Source organism: Cebus imitator, unplaced genomic scaffold (genome assembly GCF_001604975.1).
Source record: "Cebus imitator isolate Cc_AM_T3 unplaced genomic scaffold, Cebus_imitator-1.0 Scaffold44, whole genome shotgun sequence".
NCBI lineage: Eukaryota > Metazoa > Chordata > Mammalia > Primates > Cebidae > Cebus > Cebus imitator.
The window spans coordinates 8,514,394-8,537,957 of NW_016107359.1; the positions used below are offsets into that span (position 1 = coordinate 8,514,394).

Consider the following 23,564-nt stretch of genomic DNA (forward strand, 5'->3'; position numbering starts at 1 on the left):
GGAATGTGGTGGTGTGGAAGCATTTGTATCCAAAATGGTTATAGTAGTGGGGTTGGCCAGGAGCCATATGGCATACATGCTTAAGCAGAAGAAAATATAGACATTGAGTCTGAAATAGTAAGAGATATTCCCAAACATAGGCCATAAAACCAGCACAATATGTGAGAACTCTTTTATACTATGTAAGAATGTTCCGGGCTCAAGGCCCATTCTCATGTGTCCCAGCATGGGTTGAATATCACCGCCTGCATATGACTGCCCGTATAACATCCATGTAAATGTTTTTCAAAGTCCTTACTGCAGAAGAGATTCTTCATAATTTGTCTTGTATATATCATTCAGCTTCTTTTTTTCACAATCCTATGGGTTACTCAAAGGGCTCATGAACTGTGTTGACAAGTTCGCTGAAAGGTAGACTGTATCTAGGCTAAATGTTTTGTACTTTCCTCCATAAAGCTTAGCCTGTGAATTTCCTATTCTAGGTGCCTGTTATGGAACTCACTGCAAGATACCATAACCTAAAGGGATTAGCCACCTTCTTGAAAGCAGCAGGTTGATGACATTGGGTAGATTCCACTACAGAAGTAGAGAATGAGGGGGCAAAAAATAACCTGTATCACTGAGTAATGCATATATTATAGATTTAATTTTCTTCATTTCATGTGTTGCTACTTGCAGTCCCACCATCTGAGGCATTCCACACATAACCACAGAGTAGAATTCATAATAAAAAATGTGAAGCAATATGCTGATTCTCATGAGTGAAATGGTCTTACTATTTTATGTCACAAATCAAAAGCAGCTGAATCCATAGAATGATAAATGGTCTTCAAAAAACTTGGATGTAGTGCCTCCTAAAGAAAAAAGTATCTTTCAAGGGGAAAGTGTTAAGAGTGGTGAATGTCAGATAGCCTTTCTGTGCCAAGTCCTGCATGAACATATGCATGTTCAACACACTATTCCATTAGGCACTAAAACCCAACGTGCCTCTGACAGCAAAAATAGACACCAGGCTATTCTCTATATAAGTTCTTGGCAGCGAATCTGTATGGATTTGCAGCAACCTCAATTCTTGCCTCCTCAGAAGAAAGAATTTGACTGAAGGGCATAAGGCAGTAAAAGGGTCCAAAGCAAGTTTCAGAGTGGGCATGGACGTGTATTAAAAAGCTTTAGGGCAGGAATGAAAGAAAAGAAAGTATCTATTTGGAAGCCACCCAAATGTACACCTTGGAGATCAAGTGCCGATTTTATCCTTGAACCTAGAACTTTATACTCTGGCCTACTTCTGGCATCTTGTGCCCCTTTCCCTTAATTCGTCCCTTAGAGTGAGCCACTGGCATGTGGGGTGCCTTCCTTGTACTTGGGAAGTGAGCATGCAGTGTGATTAAGAAGTTGTACCTATCCTCACTGGAGGCTTTCTTCCTTCATCTGGTGGAATGCCGTTGGAAGTTCATGCTCCACCACGTTGTCTCTCAATGCGCATGCTTAAGCTCACTCGTGCAATTCCTGAGATCTTATTGGAAGTTGCTGATTACCAATTTTAAGTGTTTTTATATTTGGGAAACTGCCTCTTCCTGGCACTGGCTGCAACCAATTATCATTTTAGTGTGACAACTGCCAGACCACCAAGGAAAGGTCTCTCCCTGGTACCAGATGTGACCAATTATCATTTTAGAGCGGCAATGAAACAACTGCTGAACCAGCTCCTTACTGGTCGCCTGACATTCCTGTTGGGTCTGGGCAGAGAGCCCCCTCCTGCTGGGCTCATGTCTCCCTAGCTACCTATTGTAACAAAAGTACTGTCCTGCAGGAAATTTCTTACACTCTTAAGTCAATATATTGTTCGATTACTTTCATCACCAGGCTGCAAAGAGACACTTCGTGACTTACTAGCACATTTTGATGTATTTCTCATTCTTATGAGGCCTACTTATTTAGCTTTTTTTTTTTTTTTCATAATATCAAAACCAGAATTTATCTATAAGGTAGATGGGTAACAGCAGACATTGATAGTTGTTTTTGCTGGCTTTGTTATTGTTTGTTGTTGTTGCTTGATTTTTTTATTTTTATTTTTATTTTTACTGGATAAATCTTCATGCCAATGGGAAACTATTTAATAATAGGTGATAAAAATTATTACTCTCTGCTTCATAAAACTATAAACTTTATTAAATATGCTCTAACAAAATTCAATCAGAGTCCACGGTAAGAAGTCTCTATTTTTGCATGTAAAATGTGTGGTTGTAATATTCATAAAATTTAAAATGTAAGTACCTGTAAACTAATATCAGCTCAGAAAAGTTAAGCTAGGTTGAATTGGAGTCATTTAGTGAACTGAAAAATTATGAATCCAGAAGTCACACAGTATGTATGAGTTAACAACACGTTTAAGTGAAATCTTTTTTAGTAATAATATACATCCTCAAGTAGAACCATTAGTACTCAATGGGGCTCAATCGTTCTTTAATTAAGGCATTTGCAAACTTATTTTGGACTCATGTAGATTAATTAGGCACTGTAGGAAATCTTTATGAGAGTGGTATGAGAAATTGAATCTCCAGTCAAGAAAAGAAAAACCTCTGTGATGAGTAATTAGAACATGAGCCCATCAGTGAGCTGAAGGAAATAGAGACAGTGGATCAGATAGCCTTTCTGTGCCAAGTCCTGCATGAACATATGTATGTTCAACACACTTAGTTCCATTAGGCACTAAAACCCAACGTGCCTCTGACAGCAAAAATAAATGGCAGGCTTTTCTCTATAAAGTCCACAGAGCATAATGGAAAGCTAGATTCATACCTAATAGCATAAAAAGTTCAGGCAATTTCAGAATACTTACAAACTGAAATCTCTGGGTCTTCTAGCGACTTGGATAGTGTGAATTTGGATAGTGTCAATTTTAGTGATGACGCTGAATGGCTAGACATATCTGAGGAAGAAAGCAGAGGTCTTCATTTAAAATTGTGTTTATCTAATTATGGTTTATCCAGAGATTAGTGTAAGGAGTGAGGATTCCATAGTGCTTGGTCATAAGTGGTGTTCTATTGACCTCATACTTTATTGTCTTTTCCACCTTTTTTCTCTGTCTTAGGACTATTTTAGTGACATGAAGAAAGCTATGTCAAGGTATTTTTAGTTTTTTTTTATTTTAATTTGATTCCCACACTTAAGTATATGCCCAATACTTTCTCTCTCTCTCTCTTCCCTCTTTCTCTCTCTCTCTCTCTCTATCTCCCTCTCTCTCTCTGTGTGTGTGTGTGTGTGTGTGTGTGTGTGTGTGTGTGTCTACCCAATTGATACCGGTAAGTTCACTTCTGAATGGAATGCTCACTGTTTCAGGAAAGTTATTTCAAAGTATGTAGTAACAGCCTGAAACGAATAACTAAAATATTTTGATTTAACGATATATACTTCAAAAACTTTGCACGAGTTAGTGAGTTTCCTCCTTATAACAAGCCTATTAAATAGGAACTGTTTTATTCCCATTTTATAGTAAAGATAAAGAAAAGTTGAGTAGTTTGCCTAAGCTCACACACTTAGCTGGTGGAGACAGAATGAGGAATGACACTCTCTGACTGGCTGCTTGGTGTGAATTTAACGTGCATTCTATACATCTTTATGAATTTTGCAATAAACATTCACTTTTAGAAATCTTTCTTACATTGAAATTTATTATAATATAAATTATAATAATATAATTATTATAATATAAAATGGTAATATATACCATTATCTCAAATACTGCAACAAACAGAAAAAAAATTCCTGGAGGTATATTAACTATGGCTGTTGCTGGGTGACAGTATTATTGTGTATTTATTCTTTGTACTTTTCTGCACTTTCTGTGTCTTCTCTGATGCACATATTTCATGAGGAACAAAACACAAAAATGCTTTTAGCCATTGCTTTATAGCTTGGTTCAGTCTATCTAAAATATTAATTACTTTTGATGGCTGCACAGAGGATGGTGGCAACTTTTGATACGTTCTGTTGTTTTAAGTAGTTTTATAATGCCAAGAACAAAATGACTTATGTAATCAGGCTGTTAGTAAATGCTAGTGAAAGTAATAATTTTGCTGTAATAGACAACTGTGGCCAGCTGTACACTGTTTATTTTCAAGTTGAACCACGTTGTGTAAGCCCAACTTGTCTGGTTAGTGAAAACATTATAAGTATAGAGATATTTTGTTTTGGGAGTGACTCTCATCAACCAGTTAAGAGACAGTCCTGGGGTTATATTTGTAAATATGATAATAACTTGAGTTTTTTCTCAAATCATAACTGCAGTGTTTTTGCTTCCATGATTTACTTGCCTGATAAACTTATTAACATTTTTCATGCAGAAGCAGAATTTGCAGGCACATCATATTTTGTAAGTTTTCCAGATTCTTATAAATATTCTATTAATTATTGTGAACTAATACTGTGCTATGTGAATCCATGAATAAAACATGCTTCAGGATAACTTAAAAGGATAAATTGTGAGGGAATTTAAGTTGACTTTTTCAAAATTAGATGTGTAACCCTGATCTTGTTTCAGTAAGCTATTTCTACTCAGCATATGTATAAATAATAATCAAAAAACAATTCTAATACTTTCTAGGAAACATTGAGCTGGAAGTTTTATTGAAAATAATATACTATATGTGTTAATAATTCTGTTTTAATTTTAACAATTTAAATGTTGTGTTAAAATATACAGGTAATTAAGATGGAATAGAATTTGTAGCTTTCAAATTATAATTACAAAAGCATCCAAAATATTATTGAATTAGACTAAGCTTAATTTTTCTTTAGCCTAGAGAGTAACTAATGCATTCATAAAAGTGCACTCTACCTTGAGAAATTTAAAGAGTTTTACTAAATGTCTGTCATACATAAAAAATATTTCTTGAATCAGTAGCATATCCTTTATGTATTATATATGCATATTTTTTACTCTTTTGTATCATCCTAAGATCTTACAAAGAATCCATATGGATCAAGCATCATTATGCATATTCCCACACTCATGAGAAGATATTTTATTGTTTAAATTCCCCTTATCATGTAAGTTAGGAAGGCCCTGGTTCATACCTCCCTACAAAAAGCAAATTTTGAACTTTGGCAAAAATAGAAAAGGTACTTAACAATGGAATTTAAAAATGATTGTTTTTGGCATTCACATTCCTGGAAATAATAGGCATAATTAAAAACCAGTCTTCAGCCATTTTCCAGAAAAGAGAAGAAGTCAGTATTTCATGGCTTTTATTTTTCATTTTTTATAATTGATTTATTCATTCAATTAAAAAAGAATTGTAGTAGGCAAAATACTACATGTTGAAGACAAATCAGGATCCAAAATATGCAAACCTCTTATGTCGGTTCTTTGGCTGGTAGATGTGCTATTGTTAAATTGTTTCTACTTTTATACATAGATTAATTTTTTAAATAATACAGTTATGATTTATATATATTAAAAATAGTTTCTAAATTTTGTATCTTTGTAAAATCTTTAATTTCATTTAAATATTTAAAATGCCTAAAGAAACCCTTGGTAGAAATATTTCAGTATATTAAATATATCATTAAGAAATTATGTATCTATTGCTATTTTCTTAAGAATTTTTATCTTAATTTGGGTTTGTAATTTATCAAAATGGCTTTTAACAATTAAGCATTTGGGAAAATCTTTATCTTATTTGTTTTATAAGGTATGAATATTAAAACATACTTTTATTTTCTTCTCTAAATCCCTCTCAAGACTTTTATTTTCTTCTCTAAATCCCTCTCAAATAAATATTTAATTCACCAATTAAATATTTATTGCAGGCTTATTTTGTTTTGTTATTGTTGCTGCTATTGTTTTGTATATCTTGTTTTATTATGCTTTAGCATATAATTTTAGGAACTGTTTTTTAAGTAAGAAATATCTTTCAGAGTACTTCAGCCTGAAGAATGAATTAGTTAGCTATTGCTGTAAAACAAAGTCTGCTAAATGTCAGTAACTTAAAACAATTCCTAACAATTACATATAAGTCAAAAGGTCACATGCACAGCTTTTGAAATTTTCTACTCAGTTCTCTTAGAAGTGGGCAATTAGCTGTGGGTCATGTAAGTGGTTTTGCCGAGTTTGTCTGGGCTCTCTTAAGTTTTGTGTTAGCAAGCTGGCTAGTGTAGAATAATCCCAATTGAGACTCTGTATTCTCTTTCACATACTGCGAGACAGAATACTTTCCAGTTTATCTGTATATTTGTAGGAACAAAACAGTTACTGCTTTCCTTTTTTTGGAAATTGAGTTTCAGAAGGTTTGCTATGCAGCGACCCCTGCATCAGAAATTGGTCTAATATGGGATGTTGCCTTAACAAAATATCTAAAATATTTAACATTCTTTTCATAAACTTTAGTGGACAGAAGCTGAAAAATGCAAATTTTTTCAGTAGTGAAGGCTGTAAAATGGCAAGGGAAATGTTACTGGAGGATGATAAAAATGGTAACCTCTCACAGTCAGTAGCAAAGCAATTGGCATAACTATAACCAGAAAACATGAAAAATGGACACTATATGTAATGAACATTTGAGTTTGACTACTGCGATGCCCATGCAAAACATTTAAAATGTCAGCTAATTGCTCCTAGCTGTGTCTGATAATTGCAAGAAAGAGATGAGCCTGAAGATGATGACCAGTTTGTACTTATAATGTAAAAGAAATATAAAGAAGTCAGGTATTATTAGGTTAGAAAATAACTTCTCATTTGCAGCTTCTCAATCCCCCCTCAAGGGCAGAAAATATTTCTTAACATTTAATTTGAAAATCACTTAACAGTGCCTTGAGTATATAGTAATAGATCTTCAGTTAGTAATTTTTAAAGAAATTAATGTAATTAGTCCAGACTTCAGTTTTTTAACTCCAATGAACGTGGAAGCCTGACTGGATGAGAATGTTTTTTTAAGTCTCTTCAAATATCTGAGACATAATTCTAGCTTGTGACTGCAAAGATATCTTGGCTTTTCATTTTGGCTTTGTCTCTTCTGGAGCTTCATTCATTCACTCATTCATGCACGTTTTCAATAGACATTTATTAGGACATTTTAGTATGAAGTGGTCAGGATAGAAAAGCATGTAAAATTCAACAGCTTGCTATTATGCCTAGTGCATTCTAAAAGAGAGAGACAATCATGCTGTAAGAGCTCAGACAGAAAATTGAATGTCTAGCTGTGCTTCTGAGTGTCAGAGCAGAGCTAAATCATACATTCAGTGCAATCACTGAATACCCCCAAAGAGGGCCACGGCAAGCTAGAATACTGTGTGAGATTTGTAACTTAAACTTTTATTCAACTTTGTCTTAGAATCTATAAATATACAAATTGACTTTGCTATAAATATAATTTTTTTAATTAAAAAAGTAATTGTGACCTTTTTAAAGACATAGCAAAATGGAAAAACACACAGAAAAAAATAATTTTACTTTGGGAATAAATAAATATGTCATACAAAAAGTAATATCTGTGTTCAAATTGTAGCATGTAGTAAGATGCAAAAAGTAGAACATAAATATGTTAGTTACTGTAATTACCATTTTATACATTAGAAAGTTGAAGGAGAGAGAGGATAAGCATATAGTTGAAGAAAATAGAATAAAAGGTAGTGTCTGGATTTAGGCTGGCAGTAAGATTCAGGAAACTTCTCAGAAGAGATTAAGCTAAACTTTTTTTTTTTAAATTGATCAACATAGCATATTTTGCCTGTATGCAATAAAAACCTACTGAAGATTTTGAGCTGGGTTAGAATGCAATTAGATTTGCATTTAGAACAGCTGAAAAATAAGAAAATCAATGAGAATATGCAACATTAAAGAAAGCAAACATGAGAATTTGTGTTGTCAAAGACAGATTTCACATAGTTTTCTTCTTCTTCTTCTTCTTTTTTTTTTTTTTTTTTTTTTAGAGCCTGACAATTCGGGCAGTAAATGAAGATGTCTAGTCACAGACTTATATGAGACATGTACAGACTAGCAGCACTCCCTAAATGGTGAAGCCTAAGAGGAGAAAAAGTTATGAAGAAAGGAACGGCTCAGTTTTGGAGACGTTCTATCTGAAGACTGAAAGTACTAGACCATAATCAAAGGTAAACAAACAAACAAAAAAATGCAGAGACATCAGTTTGGCATGCATGACCACATTGGCTCTAGCAGCATTTCATGCTATGTAAGAGGTAAAATGAGAGACCACCTGAAACCACATATGTCTACACTTTAAAAGGTAGGGTGAACCAGAAGTAAATATATTTCCTTTCAAAATCTCAAGCATTGTGTTTAGATTAAAATGATGATCTATTGTTAGTGACATAAAGTAATGAAATAATAAAATAATTCTCTTAGAAGAGATAAAAAGAGCCTATACATCCAATATTGTTTTTCTAAAAATAGATTTAAACCATAATGTCCAGCATCCATCCAAAATAATGAGGACCATTAGACGACATGCCAACATAAATAGAAAACAAAAGAAACAATAAACAGTAGGGTAATTCAATAGGAAAATTATTATATTTGTCAGACACATGCTATAAAACAATCATGCTTTTATTTAGAGTGAGATAGAAGCCAAACTATAAAATTTTGGCAGAAAACTGGAAACTATACAAATTGAAAAGGGCTTTAAAAAAATTAGAAAGAAAATATGCATCATTGGGATATTACTTAGAATTTAAGGAAAATTAAAAGAACCAACATTGTAAATTTGTGTGTCATCTTTGTGCAGCAGGTAAGTTAATCCTCACTGTACGTTGAAAATTTTAGTATATGTGCTGTCAAAGCAAGCACAAGAGAGCAATCTAAACAATAGAGAGAAAAATCAAAAAACTAACAGATTAATTTCAAAGGAACAAATCACCAACAGCTGATTTTTCAACAGCAACAATGGAAGCTGAAGAAGAGTTAAATATCTTCCGTTTGTTGATGTAACATAATAGCCAATTAAAAATTTTAAACTCACTAAATTTATTTAACACTAACATGAAATAAATACATTTTTCTGACTAGTGAAATAGAGTTGGTGTCATTGCACTTACACAGTGCTGGGATTTTCTTTGAGGAAAGTTTTTAATAAAAATTTTAATTTATGTTACATATAGGGTAATTTTTAAATTATTTTTTCTTGTATCTATTTTGGTAAATTGTAATTTTCAACTAATTTGTAAATTTCATCTGAATTTTCAAATTTATTGGTAAAAATTATATCTCTCAATGCTTTTCAATTAACTGTAAAATCTATGTGGATATCTCCTATTTTGTTCAGGATATTGATAATTAGCTTTCTCTTTTGTTTCTACATCAATCTTGAGAGATTTTGTCATATAATTTTACAGCTGCCAAATTTTGCTTTACTGATATTCTCTATAGAATATTTGTTTTCTATTTCAATGTTTCTCATTTAATTTTTTTTTCTGCTTTCTACTTTAGTTTAAACTTATTTATGGCTTTTAAAGTTATAAGCTAACTATATTCAAACTTCACTTTCTTCTAACATAGGCAGTTGAAGTCACAAGTTTCTATCACCTATTTCCTTACATAAAGATATTATTAGGTACATAAAATTGTATTATATCTTCTTGAAGTGAGCATTTTATAATCATAAAATCTTTTTATTTTTTGTTACATTTATTTTCTGAAGAATTGCTTTGTCTTTTTGTAATAAAACCATGTCAGTTGGTTTGTATATGTTCGCTTTGAACTTACAACATTGCCTTGTTTAATATTTATTCTTCAACCAGTATATAGTTGCATTTATTTTTAATTCAGTCTCATGACCTACTGTGTTTTTGTTAAAGTAGTACTGAATCTATTTATGCTTAATTCAATTATTTATATAATTTTGTTTAGGTCTGCTATTTTATTACTTGTTTTCTCTATGTTGTTTTCTTCCTCTGTGATTGATGCTGTTGTTTTTAGGTGTTGTTTTGTTTCTCCTTCCTATCGTTTTTTATTTCTCTTTCTCCATTAATCAGGTTTTAGTTATTCAATTTTCTCCTTTACTAATGCTTGTCATAATTTTTAGTATCACCATATCTAGCAAATACCCTGTAAATTACCAAAAGTATCTATCTAATTTATTTATCTTCAGTTTATTCTCTTATCATATTAAAAAACATGACAAACTATTTCCATTTATTTCTCAGTATTGCTATTTTTGCCATTTTACTTCTAAACATGTTATAAATCCCACATGATATTGCTTTTTTTTTTTTCAGATGAACTCTCACGTCTAGCTCTGTCACCCAGGCTGGAGAGCAGTATCACAATCTGGGCTCATCATTCTATTATTTGGCATATTCCATAGTTTCTGTTAAAGTTAGTCATTCTTGCTGTTTTCTCTAGCTGCTTTTAAGGATTTTCTCATTTTGTTTGATTTTTGTTAGTATTATAATATTTATTTTGTGTGTAGTTGTGGTTGATGTGTTTTCACTCTGTGTCCCCACCCAAATCTCATCTGGAATTGCAATCCCCGTGTATGGAGGAGGAAAGTGTTTGGATTATGGGGGCAATCTCCCCTATATAGTTCTCCTAATAGTGAGTGAATTCTCAGGAGATCTGATTGTTTTAGAAATGATAGTTTTTCCTGTGCACTCACAGACTCTCTTTCTTGCCTGGGACTTGTAAGACATGCCCGCTTCCTCTACCCCCATTATTGTAAGTTTCCTGAGGTCTCCCCAGCCATGTGGAATTGTGAGTCAATTAAATCTCTTTCCTTATAAATTACCCAGTCTTGGGAAGATCTTTAAAACACTGTGAGAACAAATACAGTGATTTTATTTGTTTGTGAGATATGCTGTGTCTCTTGAATCTGTTGCTTTTTAAAAATCAAATATGGAACTCTCTTGACCATTATTTCTCTAAATAATTCTCTGTCTCCTTATCTTTGCTTCTTCTCTGGAAATCCAATTACAAGTAGATTAGATTTACTTCTTTTCTTTCTTTCTTTTTTACTGTTGCATAGTTTTCCATTTTTAGTTCTGTATTTTCCATTCTTTTTAAATTTATTTTGCATATTATTGGACTCGGCGTTTCTTTTAGCATTTCTCTATTTCAATTTACTATTTTTATTTTCTTTACCAAGTTTGTTGTTTTTTCCAAACATAATGTAATTTTTAATGAATAATAAAATTAACAATGATTATAGTTTGCATACAATAAACATATATTTCTACATTGCTATTAAAAATATATTTCTAAGCCAATGAGGATAACATGACTCTAATTTCAGAATTAGATATAAAAACTGTTTAAGCACTTGTGGTAAACACATGTAAGACACCCCCAAGGACTACCAAAAATACTTGGAATTATTTTTGGGGGGCTTGAGGTCTTGTATTACACAGGTATGGGCAGGAGCTGTTGTAACATCAATTATAATTAGGTGACTACCTATAGGTAGATAAGACCAAGAAAAATTCAAGTTCTAGACATAAAATATGTGACAATGGAGAGGCCTAGGGGTGAGCAGGTATAAATCAGCTCCAAAAGAACTCAGTGAAAAAACAAAATGAAACAAACAAAAACAAATTGTGACCTCTTATTGAAGGTTATGGTGAATTCTTGTTCTTTCTTTTGGTTAAATTGGCTGCCTGCGGGAGAATTATATGCTAAAGTTTCTTTTTTTTTTTTTTGCATTTAAAAAAAAAATTCACTTTAAATTCTGGGATACATATATAGAATGTGTAGGTTTGTTACATAGGTATACATGTGCCATGATGGTTTGCCATACCTATCAACCCATCATCTTTTTGATACAACTACCTAATGCATGTAGGTTTTAAGGCCTGCATGCATTAAGTATTTGTCCTAATTCTCTCCCTCCCCTTGTCTCCTACTCCCCAGCAGGCCCTCATGTGTGATGTTCCCTTCCTTGTGTCTATGAGTCCTAACTGTTCAACTCCCACTTGTGAGTGAGAACATGCAGTGTTTTGCTTTCTCTTCCTATGTTAGTTTGCTGAGAATAATGTCTTCCAGTTTCATCCATGTCCCTGCAAAGGTCGTGAATTCATCCTTTTTTATGGCTACATGGTATTCCAGGGTATATATGTGCCACATTTTCTTTCTCTTTTTTTTTGTAGTTTTACTTTGAGTCTGGGATACATGTGCAGATCTTGCAGGATTGTTACATACATATACACATGCCATGGTGGTTTGCTGCCTCCATCATGCCGTCACCTACATTAAGTATTTCTCCTAATGTTATCCTTCCTCAATCTCCCCACCTCCTTCTACCTCTCCCTAACTCCCTACCCCTCAACAGACCTCAGTGTGTGATGTTCCCCTCCCTGTGCCCATGTGTTCTCATTTTTCAATATCCACTTATGAGTGAGAACATGCAGTGTTTGGTTTTCTGTTTTTGTGCTGGTATGCTGAGAATGATAGTGTCCAGATTCATCCATGTCCCTGCAAATGGCATGAACTCATCCTTTTTTTGTGGCTGCATAGTATTCCATGGTGTATATGTACCATATTTTCTTTATCCAGTCTATCATTGATGGGCATTTGGGTTGGTTCCAAGTCTTTGCTATTGTAAACAGTGCTGCAATGAACATACGTGTGCATGCGTCTTTATAATAGATTGATTTATAACCCTTTGGGTATATAGCCAGTAATGGGATTGCTGGGTCAAATGGAATTTCTACTTCTAGATCCTTGAGGAATCTCCACACTGTCTTCCACAATCGCTAAACTAATTTACACTCCCAGCAACAGTGTAAAAGTGTTCCTATTTCTCCACTTTCTGTCCAGCATCTGTTGTCTCCAGATTTTTTAATGATTGCTGTTCTAACTGGCATGAGGTGGTATCTCAATGTGGTTTCAATTTGTATTTCTCTAAGGATGAGTCATGATGAGCATTTTTTTCATATGTTTATTGGCTGCATAAATGTCTTCTTTTGAAAAGTGTCTGTTCATATCTTTTACCCACTTTTTGATGGGATTGTTTTTTTCTTGTATATTCATTTTAGCCTTTTGTAGATTCTGGATATTTACCCCTTGGTCAGATGGGTAGATTGCAAAATTATTTCCCCATTCTGTTGGTTGGTGGTTCACTCTAATGATTATTTCTTTGCTGTGCATAAGCTCTTAAATTTAATAAGATCCCATTTGTCTATTTTGGCTTTTGTTGACATTGCTTTTGGTGTTTTAGTCATGAAGTCCTTGCCTATGCCTATGTCTTGAATGGGAAAACAAGCAATGGGGAAAGGATTCCCTGTTTAATAAATGGCGTTGGGAAAGCTGACTAGCCACATGCAGAAAGCTGAAACTGGACACCTTCCTTACACCTTATACAAAAATTAACTCCAGATGGATTAAAGATTTAAACATAAGACCTAACATCATAAAAACTCTAGAAGAAAACCAAGTTTGTTTTTATATCCACCAATAATTTATTAATTTTTGTTTTTGAAATATATATTGTACTCCTTTTTTGATATATACCATCTTATCATTCATTTTGTTCATCTTTTCTCTCTTTTACATATTTTTTTTTGGTTAACTGTAATGTCCAGATGATCTCTAGGTTGCTTTATATTTATTATTGTATCTTTTTATTATCAGTTTCTTTATTCTGATCTTCTGTATACATTATAAATTATTAATCAACATTGTTGAAAATATATTTTAGAGGCCTTTCTATAAAGAACTTAGACTTTTTTTTTTTTTTTTTTACTGGCAGATAGTTAAATTACTGGCAATTGTCATTAATTCTACCAAGCCTTGTTATAGTTATTTTTTAAAGGGAATATGAAAGGGGTTTTTATATGATTGGCTTGTTTGTGGTTTATTTGCTTTCTTAACCCCTAAAAGAAACTAGCATTTACTTCTAGGGTGTGACTCTAGTGCACCCTCAAGTGGGTGTCTGGGGTGCTTGAGGAATCTCTGTTCTAAGACCAAATCGCTACTATATTCCACTCTCTGTGCAATTCCTAAAATCTACTCAGGTGCATTCCTACCAGCAGCTGCCCTCTACCAGTCTCCAAGTCACACTATATGCGCCTGTAGTTCAAAAAAAAAAAAAGAAAGAAAGAAAGAAAGAAAAAGAGCAAAGAAAGAAAGAAAAAGAATTCTGAAAATAAAAGGAAATTTTTCATATTTTTCTGGATTTCCTTCTCTTGGCTTTCCCTATCGCGTACCTGAATCCCAACCTGAAGCCACCTCAGCTGTCTGAAATTTGATTTTTACTTTCTTTGCATGGGAATAATATTTATATTTGTTCCTATCTCCCTGCATTGAAGCCAAGAAATATTCCTTGGAAAAGCTGAGACAAATATTTGACTGACCCAATTTGCCTCTATTATTTCAAGGATACAACCTGGCATTTCTTACTGCCCCAAACTAACAAATTTTCTTTTCTTTTCTTGTTCTTTTTTTCTTTCTTTTTTTTTGAGACAGAGTCTCATTCCGTCTTCAGGTTGGAGTGCAGTGACGCTATCTTGGCTCACTGCAACCCCCGCCTCCTGGGTTCAAACTATTTCTCTGCCTCAGCCTACCAAGTAGCTGGGATTACAGACCACCCCACCAAGCCTGGCTAATTTTTTTTTGTATTTTAGTGGATACGGAGTTTCACCATATTGGCCAGGAAGCTCTGTATCTCCTGACCTTGTAATCCACCTGCCTCGGCCTCCCAAAGTGCTGGGATTACAGGCGTGAGCCACCATGCTTGACCAGAATTTTCGTTTTACTATACTCAATTTCGGTTTCACATTTGTCTGGAGAAGAAAGATAAGTTTAATATAGCTAACCTATCATGGCTAGGACAAAAATCTGTGAGGCTTTCTTTTGATTAACCAATCTCTAGATTGGAATCTCTGTCACACAAGTGCTTTTAATATCCTCACAAATATATGGCCATATTGTTTTAAATAACCTTATTAATTTTTTTCCTTTTATTTTTCTTATTTTGTCTCCAGTAAATTTGTAGCACTTTTAGCCTTAATAAAATAGATCAGTTCAACAGAAATAAGTGTGTCAGTTGCTCAAACAACCAGCTTTTGTAGATTCTAGGAAGCACCTGCAAAACTAAATGTTCACCTCTTCTCTAAAACCTCTGCCTTCTTCCATATTTACACTTACTTTTCTACATGTAAGAATATCTTTTAAAAAGTAATTAACTTACATTTTGAACCCTAATGGAACATGGTCTTTAGCTATGCAGTCATTGTAAATATAGTGTCAGATATTGGATCTCTCATGACACTTTCATTTATTTTTCACAAAAATGAAAGCTTACTTGGTATTTTCATGTTCATGTTTTGTTTGTATACAAATAGGTTCATATATATTTTTTCGAGATAGATTTCACAATAGTTACTATAAACTTTATTTTTTTAAACAAAGTATGCTGGGTGCAGTGACTCACACCTGTAATCTCAGCACTTTCAGAGGCTGAGGCAGGCAGATCATGAGGTCAGGAGTTTGAGAACAGCCTGACCAATGTGGCAAAATCCCATCTCTACTAAAAATACAAAAATCAGCCCGGCATGGTGGTGGGAACGTGTAATCCCAGACACTCAGGAGGCTGAGGCTGGAGAACCTGGGAAGTGAAGGTTGCAGTGAGCAGAGATCACACCACTGTACTCCCTCCTGGGCAACAGAGACACCATCTTAAAACAAAAGAAAACAAAACAAACAAATAGGAAATATTTTCTACCCTTTCCTATTTTTAAAAAAATATATAATTATTTTTGTCTTCCAGAAATAAGACTTTGCTGGACATCATAAAGTATGACTTGTCTTGTAAAAAAATTGCACACAGATTAAAACATTTTATATATGAATTACCAACTAAATTCTATAGTTTTTACATTTTTGAATAAAGTACTATTGTTATTTTTTTAAGTTTTGCTACCTCATTTGACTTTTCTTAGAAACTTTTTTTTTTTTAATAAAACTTGACAGTTTAGTGAACATTTTCCAATATTATTATTCTTTATGTGCTTTTTGGTTTTCAACTTACCGCCATTTATTGTTAATATTTGAAGAACAAGTAGTAAAATAATTCACATTATTTAAATGTTCCTTTTATAAAACATTATTGTTCACATCTAGTAAATTTTTATATGCAATGTTCTCACTGCCAGAGAGAAGATTTTTCTGGTCCAATATCAAGGTCTAAGAAGGTTTTACTTGTACTCTCTTACTCCCTAATTCTCTGGCACTATTAAAGAATGAAGGAAGCATAAACTATATTATAAATTTCAGACTGCACCATCATCATGTTTGTTTTACTTAAACTTTAATAAGTTTTGCCTTTGATGCCTGAAATTATTAAAATGGGCTCCCATCATGCCAATTTCAACCTCCCATTATTTCTGGCACTTGCAGTATTTTTCTGAGATATTTACAAAGAATCATCTGAATAATATTTTGTTTATCAGAACCTTGATGAAAATAGACATAAATTTTCAGTTAACACAGGCCCTTAATCTCTAAATACAAGTACTAAAACAGTATTTTTTTTACACTCAACTTGTTAAAATTTAGATAGCCCAGGGTTGTCACTGTTTTATTCTTTTAGCTCTTGCTTTGCAAACTGAATGTTATGCTCTAAAATGAATTTTTCTCATGTATAGTATGAAGAGGGTTTAATTTGAACTTTTTTTTTGCATCTGATAGGATATGTGAAAACACACTTTAGAGTCTGTGCCTATGATGTCTAGCTAAAAACAAATATTAATAAACAATTTTAATATTGTGTCAAATTTTCTAAAAATATACATATCATTGATGCCTTCTATAAATTGTCATGTTTTTATTTCTATTTTTCAGCCACAATATATATTAATCAATTAGACTGTATCTCAAAGTCATTGCCATATTCTGTTTCCTTTTTCCCCAAATTAATCATTAGTATGTATATTTCTTCTTATTAAAAATGTCAATAGTTTATCAGTTGTTCATTTTTACAATATTTCCCACTCTATATATTATTACCCTAACACATTTTCACAGTGTTTTTAGAGAATATTTTTTATTTTACTTATCAATTTGAATTATTATTTATTGGCTTTTTTTAAGTGGTTATGAATTTTGTATTTGCCCATGTTTAATGAGCTTTATAACAGTGGAATCAGAGAACATGAATTAATTTTTCTTTTTTTTTTAAATTTTTTTAAATTTTTTACATTTACACCTAAAACATGTTTTTCCAGTTTATAACATTAAGTTATCAATATATATTCTTTTCATTGTTAACTTTATTATTAAATTTATAACTTCAAAACAGGACACAAAGGTGTCCTGTTTGTGCTGCTGTAACAAAATACCTGAGACTGGATAATTTATAAAAAACAGAAGTTTCTTTTAACAAAAAATAAATATTGATAACTTGTAAATAGTGATATAAGTTAAGTTCTTATATTACTTATACATATTTATGTAGTAACTATAAGTGCTTATATATATCATTTATAGTATAAGTTCTTATAGATATCACATATAAGTTATTTATGCATATTTATGTATAATGTTATAAACACTGATAACATATATATTGATAACATATTACTTATACATCTTATGTATAAGTAATATAAGAAGCTCTAAACTTTTCAGTTTTCTAAAGTAAATATATATTGAATGTATATTAATTATTACACCATTTTCTATTATTAAATAAACCTTTTGGAAACAACTGAATAGTAAAAATGTTTTCATTCTAAATTGTATATCTCAGTGTTACAAACAAGCTAAATCAGGACATTCTTAGATAGATATAAAGAATAGTGCAATGTTTACTGTTATAACAAAGAAGGAGATATTTAAAAATAGCAGAAAAAATATTTAAATTAATTATAATATCAAAATATTTAAAAGAAGTATTCACTGTAAGCAATAATAATTGAAGATAAAACTTATTACATATATTATCAAGATATTGTTGGACCATCTAATAATTGCTGCATTAATTTAAGAGTAGCCATTTCAGTTTTTAACCTTATAAACTGAATTCTTAATGCAAAATATAGGTAAATATGTTTCCATGGAAATTATCTAGAAATTTTATAACAGATTTTTTTCAAAATAGGATAAAGTTGTTCTTCATTCAATGTATAAACTCTACATGTATAATTAAAATTAAAACAGAGTTTAGTAAAAATCAGTGTCAAATTATTAAAACATCGAGTATTATTTTTAAATTTCACTTCAAATGAAAATCAAATTAAAATAATGCCATAATAAATTTTAGAAATTAGTTTATTTATTGTTTCCATAAGCATAGATTTGTCAGACATCAATTTGTAACATGAATACATTAAGTGTTTCTTTCTACTTCTACAAATTAAAGAGAAAATAATGTAGATAAATTACACCAATAAAGTTAAATTAATTCAGTAGTTGAATTTTAAAGAATATTACAAGGTGATTAAAATTCAAAATGAGATAAATTATGTTAACATACAAGATATAAGTGCAATACATGAATACTATAGAATATTGATAATACCAAAAGAAACAGTAAGAAAGAAAGATAAATTATTTATAACACTATAAAGATATAATGGGCTTAAATATATAATCAAAAAACAATACTGTAATCAGTTATTGTGGAATTAAATGTCAGTGAAAACCATTAAATTGTAGCTTAATTTTTCTAGCTCATAATTCAAAACATGACCATTTTGCATATTAAGCCTACATGAATACCACTATAGTTATTGGTCTGAAAATTTTATGTTGCTACTAAATAGATTTTTATATTAAATTCCCTACGTATTATGACTGCACAAAACTAATCTTCTACCACAAAATATACTCAACTTTCTATGATTCATAGAAACTGAAAGGGAAAAGTTACTTTTAAAGTCATTTTTGACTAATTTTACAAATAAAGGAATAAAAAATCCACACAAAATATTTGATTAACATATATTGTTACTTTATAGTACATATTGTTATAAACATTATAGAAAGAAACATGCCAGTGCCTATTTAAATAAAAATCTATACCTATACTAACCCAACAATTCCACTATTGAAGCTCACCTGTATATAAATATCTGTATATTAAAATAATAAATGTGCCTTTTTAAAAAAAATAGGATTCAGGTATGTAAGTTGCTAGGGCCACCATAACAAAGTAACACAGATTGAGTGGCTTAAAGAATGACCTTTTCTTTTTTGCTTTTTTTGAAGGAATCTTGCTCTGTTGCCCAGGCTAGAGTGCAATGGCACAGTCTCAGCTCACTGCAAACTCTGCCTCCCAGGTTCAAGTGATTCTATTGCCTCAGCCTCCTGAGTAGCTGGAATTACAGGCACCCATCACCATGCCCTGCTAATTTTTTTATATTTTTAGTAGAGATGGAGTTTCACCATGTTGGCCAGGCTGGTCTCGAACTCCTGACCTGTTGATCTGCCTGCTTCTGCCCTCCAAAGTGCTGGGATTACAGGTGTAAGCCACCATTCCCTGCCAGTAGAATGACCTTTTATTTTCTCCCAGTTCAGAAGGCTAGAAGTCCAAAATCAAGATGTCAGCAGAGCTGGTTTCTTTCTGAGACTTCTGTCCTTGGCTTGTAGATAGATGGCTCTGTTTTTACATGGCCCTGTGTACATATCTGTATCCTAATCTCTTTATTTTAGGACTCCAGTCATTAGATTAGAACCCACTCTAATGACCTCATTTAACTTATTTACTCTTTGAAAAGCATCTTCTCCAACTACAGTCCTATCTTGAGGTAGTGAGTGTTAGAAGCCTAGCACATAAACTTTGAGGAGGACATAATTTAACCTGTAACGATATGGATGGCTATTCTACTGTATTTTTAGTAATAAAAGTGCAGAAAAATAATGAATTACCAGTAATAAATAGTGTAAAATTATGTCATCTCCACTACAATATATTATACAACTTTAAAACATGTTTTTATTAATTTATATTAACATATTTGGATATCATAAAATGTTATGCTACAGTTTGGATATTTTTGCCCTCCAAATCTTATGTTGAACTAGAATATCCAGTATTGGAGGGAAGGCCTAATGGGAGGTGATTGGCTCATGGGGCAGTTTCTCATGGTTTAACACCCTCCCCCTTGGTGCTGTCAAGGAGAAAGTGAGTTTCTGTGAGATCTGGTTGTTTGAAAGTGTGTAGCACCTCCTCCTTTGCTTCCTTGTTCTGACTCTCACCATGGACCTGCTGGCTCTCCCATTGCCATCTCCCATGATCAGACATCTTCTCCAAAAGCAGATGCTGGTGCCATGGTTCCTGTGTAACCTGCAGAGCTTTCAGCCAGTTAATCCTCTTTTTTTCTTTTTTAATAAATTTGCCACTCTCAAGCATTTCTTTACAGCAATTCGAAAGTGGCCTAATATATGTTGTCAGTAGGAAAATGTAATGATACTATTTTCCTAGAAGGGGACATTTTTCCATTTTGCTTGCTAGAACTTAATTTGATAATTTCTTTTCGTGCTGTTAAATTCCTTATATATTTTGGATATTACCACCTTATCAGATGTATATTTTGCAAATGTTTTTCTAGAAGGGGAATTTGTGGTTTGTCTACTATGTTAATTGACCTTTATGATGTAATGAAGCTTTTCAGTTTGATGCAATCTCATTTGTCTATTTTTGATTTGGTTACCTGGGCTTTTGGGGTCATATTGAAAGAAAAAAGTCATTACTCAGTCAAGTGTCGTGAAGCATTTTCCCATATGTTTTTGTCTAGCAGTTTCACTGTTTCAGGTTCTACATTTAAGTTTTTAGTCCTGTTTGACTTAATTTTTGTGTGTAGAGTAAGATAAGCATACAATTTTAATCCTCTGCATGTAGACATTCAGTTTTTCCAATACCATTTATTGAAGAGACTATCTTTTTTCCATTGTGTGCTCTTGCCAATTTTGCTGAAAATTAATTGACCTTAAATGTACAGGTTTATTTTGATTTATTTCTGGGCTGTCTATCCTGTCCCATTGGTTGATATGTCTGTTTTTATGCCAGTATCATGTTGGTTTGATTACTATAGTCGTGTAACACATTTTAAAATTAAGTAGTTTAATGCATCTAGCTTTGTTTTTAAAATGATTAAAATTATCACAGGATTTAGTTATTGAAGATCAAAGTACTGTGATGAAATTGACAATGGTATATAGTTATACTGTGGTATAAATGTATAAAAGTTAAGGCATGAAGAAACAAAGCATAGTGCATGTCTCCTTGGAAATAAGATTGTGTAGTGGGGGGAAAGAAAAAGAAAACATTAAAGGCAAGATTGGACTGTACACAGCCAGTATCTTAGTCAAAATTCACCAATTAGATTAATGTTTTTATGTCACCTATTACATCATGAGTGACGACAAAGTAGAAGCCAGGATTCTTAGGCAGGTGAAGATTCTGCCAAATAGTAAGGTAATATCAGGAGTAGAAAAGAGGTAATCACTTTCATCAACATTTATTTATGCAAGGTCATGAATCAAGATTCATTTATGAGATTTATGTAAATGTGAATGTCTCTGCATTATTGAATAATAGCACATTTTAAAATATGGTAATATCGAATATTTGAATATTCATTAAATACATTAATCTTGTTGATTTTATGTATATATTCTATATTTTGGACCAATATTTTCTGCCACCTTAAGTATCTTTATAGAAAGCTACACTCTAGGCCGGGCGCGGTGGCTCAAGCCTGTAATCCCAGCACTTTGGGAGGCCGAGGTGGGTGGATCACGAGGTCAAGAAATCGAGACCATCCTGGTCAACATGGTGAAACCCCGTCTCTACTAAAAATACAAAACATTAGCTGGGCATGGTGGCGCGTGCCTGTAATCCCAGCTACTCAGGAGGCTGAGGCAGGAGAATTGCCTGAACCCAGGAGGCGGAGGTTGCGGTGAGCCGAGATCGCGCCATTGCACTCCAGCCTGGGTAACAAGAGCGAAACTCCGTCTCAAAAAAAAAAAAAAAAAAAAGAAAGCTACACTCTAGAAATATAGAGTAATCAATATGATTATATGCTAACAAAACAGATATGAAAAAAGCTTAAGGACATTTTGAAATGATAATAAATAAACCATAAAGTAATGCTACAAGAAAATAAGAAAATCAGCTATTGGGAAAAATCACTGGTTTTCACTAGTCTATTTCAGATTCATTTATCTACTATGATTCAGGGTAGTTTAATGCTTAACAAATCATTTACATTAATGTCAAGAAAATAAGGTTAAACAACCATGCTAAAATTTTTCTGCAAGTGTTTTTTTTGTTTTTTTGTTTTTTTGTTTTTTTGTTTTTTTTTTTAATTTGTAAGATTTTATTTTTAAATACACCAGTCATTTTCTGTTGATTCCAATAGTGATAACTTGAGGCATACTAGTATATTAGCAAGCTGACAAAATAATTATATTGAAGTTCCAGGATGCATGTTATTTTTTTTCTTAATCTCCTATTAGCTAAACTTATGAACTTTAAAAATCTACAAAATACCTTTGTTTAGATGCTATTGGATGAATTATTAATTTATCCATCTTCTTTTTGTATATACATATCAACTTGAAAATGTCAATGCTCAATATCTCAGGATTCCTGGAAATTAGAACTCATTATGTGAGAAGCAAGCAAAGGTCTCTCGGAAAGCTTTGAGAAAATTTTGTTTTCCTTGATAAAAGTGCTCGGCAAAGCTTCTTTCCTGACATTGCAAAGACTTTAAAGACTGAAGTGATGACAACTTGTTACAATGAAAAAAAAGGCTAAGAATATTTCAGAGACAAAGGCTTCACGCTAGTCATTTTGTTATATAACAGAAATGAATTCCCTTTAAATTTGCTTTTAGGCCATCTATTTGGATTTCCCATTACTTGCAATCAAAAACATTTCTAATTTATACATAAAGATTCATTTTTCATTTTAAGCATATATAGGAAGTACAATAAAAGAGAAAGATTTTTAAGATTTAGTGTAATATAAATTATGGTATATGGGTTTTATTGTCTCACTTATTATTAAACTGATTTTCATGAATTTCTTTAAAAAGGTATTTATAAAAATTATCTATTGCATATTTCCTATAGCTCTTAATAAATAAATGCTCAAGAAAAGATAAATGATAGAATCTAAATCTTCTAAGAATGGCAACAAAAACTTGTAAGATACATTTTTCAGCATGATCTACAATTCTTCAATTTTCTTGTTATAGAATAGCATTGTGTGTCCAAAATATGCTCTTCATCTTGCAGGATATTTCTTGAAACAAAAATGAAACTGAATAATACCAAGGCAAGCAAGTTACAATTTGTTCATTACTCTTCACACTCCTTATGGATCAATTAAAAAAGCATTTTTTTCTCCATCATTTGTTTTCTTCTATTAACATTTTTGCAATGTAGGGGATAGATTATAGATACATACCCTGATGATGGTTAGAAAATTAGGAATATAGCAATGTATATATTACAAAGTATCACTTAGAACTACCAGTTCTTGTTACGGTTCTATTAAGATTTCATATTCATATTTTTCCCATGTTCTTTCTTAGTATCAATATATTATTGACATTGAGTTGGTCATTTTTTAGAAATTACCTATTAGGTAGATATATTTTTTAGCTGT

At 32.2% G+C, this 23,564-nt stretch overlaps 1 non-coding gene across 1 annotated transcript; it reads right to left on the reverse strand.

Annotated features, from left to right (window-relative positions):
- Positions 1-8,699: 8,699 nt before the first annotated feature.
- Positions 8,700-8,806, reverse strand: LOC119470924. Its single transcript, XR_005199901.1, has one exon. It is a non-coding gene; the product is annotated as a U6 spliceosomal RNA (small nuclear RNA).
- Positions 8,807-23,564: the final 14,758 nt, after the last annotated feature.